The sequence below is a fragment of the Pocillopora verrucosa genome, chromosome 1 (genome assembly GCF_036669915.1).
Source record: "Pocillopora verrucosa isolate sample1 chromosome 1, ASM3666991v2, whole genome shotgun sequence".
Taxonomy (NCBI): Eukaryota; Metazoa; Cnidaria; class Anthozoa; order Scleractinia; family Pocilloporidae; genus Pocillopora; species Pocillopora verrucosa.
Window position 1 is genome coordinate 28633315 of NC_089312.1, and position 2385 is coordinate 28635699.

Below are 2385 nucleotides of genomic sequence, written 5' to 3' on the forward strand. Positions count from 1 at the left end.
AACAAGCCACGCGCGCAATTACACGTATAGTTTATTCCGCTTACCGTTTTGAGAACGAAGGATTTTGTAAAAGAAACATTCCCGTCAATTCTGATATATTGTTGGTGATAGCAGCTAGTCATTTATTTGAATTAAGTCGCTGCAAACTTAATTTTTAGGATACTTACTTGTCGCGTAACCGGTTTCGCAGATATGCAAATTCATCATGTTTTCTAACAGAAGAATTAACCATTTCCCTAAGTTTGCAGCATAAGAAAACCCCAGCCTTTGACAAGTCCCTCAAAAGAATTGGCATTGTTATGAAAATTAAGCCTTAAATACAAACGTAATATAATTTGGCAGCGGCGCTACACGCAAAACGGAATATGGCTTGAGATAGACATCAACTTGAACTCATGGGAATGCGTTGTTAATCACAAAATTTTTATCTTCTGGCTGAAAGTAGAGATTTATCGCTTTATTCGAGGATCCTGTTTGGAGAAGGTCAGTGTTTTTGTTTTTTTTTTTTTGTTTCCATCATACTTCTTTTACAAAGTCGCCCACAGCAAATAAGAAAATGACATTTGTTTTGATTTTTAGCGAACAAGGAGCGTTGGTATCGTTGAGCCACAACATTGGAAAAATCCTAGTTTTAACAGAACGCCACATTTATTCTTTTAGTGATTATTTTCCCGTCTTACTTCAGTCTTGTCCAGTTCTTTGTAACCTTGCATGAGGAGAAATATCTAGAATAATGTTGGTCCAGTGTGGTTCCTCGAGGTTTGCCGAGGTTAGTTTGGCACATACTATCGCCATCGCATGTACGGTGTACTCGAGATGTAAAGCCTCATTTATGGGGCTTAAAAATCGTTGATGCTTCTTTGAGAAGCGGACACAGGATGGAAAGATAAATTTAAGTTGGTGTAAGGTTGGCGTAAAGCAGTTATAAAGTTCTGCTTTACACAGCTTTGCGCCACATTTACATTACGTAAAGGCAAGCTTTACACAACCCCTACGCTTTGACGTAAAGCTAGAGTAACGAGACTCTTTAAGAAGACTTAAAGCACAGCATAAAGCTGGTGTAAGGTAGAGATTTACGCCAGCTTTATGTTTATGCGTAAATAGAGCATAGGTGTCTTTGTGCCAAGTTTACGCGTAACGTAAAGTCAAATTTATTCTTGTGTGAAGCAGCTGTATAAATCTCTCACAGATTGTGAAAATTCAAATCCCACCAGAGCAGAAAATAAAAAATCTGTTTAATTCTATATCGGTTAAGGGAATCATAAAAGCAAAGCTGGTCATCCGAGTTCCCTCTTTTAAAGCTAGATTAAAAGTTGTTTTTACGGAACGGGGACAGTCAATCAATCAATCACTCTGCTGTATTCACAATCCTGTATATTTTTCAAGAATAAGTACTTCCTTGCATGTGAGTAATTTAACATTCAATCATTTCTTAACGATAACATTTCAGATATTATTTGCAATCTTTGTTGAAGAATCATTTTTTCTGAAACAATGCCACCAAACATGATAACCTTGTTCTAACAATATCAATTTATAATATGAATGAAAAGGCAGTAAGTTAAAAGTTTAAAAACATTGTTCTTATATCGTTTGAAGTATGACGACTTTGAACTCTTGAAAACAATTAAATAACTGAAGGATTAAAACTTGAAATTTTGTTCTGACATCAGTAGTCAAAATTGAAAAGTTTCCACTAATCTCAGTAGAAATATTGTTAACAGAAACAACTGAGAACTAAAACACTCACTTAAATAAAAAAAAATAGAAAATTGATAACATTGTTCTAGTATCGCTTAAAAACACCATAAACATTAACAGATCTTTTGATTTTTGCTTATAGAAATGTTCAGCTTAGGGCTTTCAACAACCCCAGCAGCAGACTATACTACAGGCACAGTTACCTTTCATCTTAGCTGCTGACCAAAGGGACCTATTGGATCCACTGTGATCAGCCACCACTGCCTCAATTACCCTCTTGGTGGCTTCCTGATTAGCATCAGCTGACAAGCCTAAAAAATTTAATTTAGTAAACCCAATTAAAAAGTTAAAATATTGCATATGGCAAGCTCAGTAAAAACCATTTTGTAAACAATGTAATCCTTTTGGGACTAAAACAAAACTCTGGATACCAAATGGAAGTCCTGCCTATCTAAGACCCTACAATTACATACAGCAGATGCTTTAACAATAAAGTTAGAGTTCTAGTTGGCTTTTTTCTTTGTGCAAGCTTTCACAAAATTGACACTGACATGGCATTGATTTTAACTATGTCAGGTATGCACTATGCATGGATAAATACAATATTATGGCTGTCACCTTACCTCTCATCCAATTTGGAGCCTTCAAAAGCTTCATTCCCTTTTAGTGATTTGTAGAATGCGA

At 35.6% G+C, this 2385-nt stretch overlaps 1 long non-coding RNA gene across 1 annotated transcript; it reads left to right on the forward strand.

Moving 5' to 3' along the window:
• The first annotated feature begins 369 nt into the window (after nucleotides 1-369).
• LOC136279742 (uncharacterized) lies at nucleotides 370-2075 on the forward strand. Its single transcript, XR_010716953.1, has 3 exons — nucleotides 370-483; nucleotides 580-769; nucleotides 1844-2075. It is a non-coding gene; the product is annotated as an uncharacterized lncRNA (long non-coding RNA).
• Nucleotides 2076-2385: the final 310 nt, after the last annotated feature.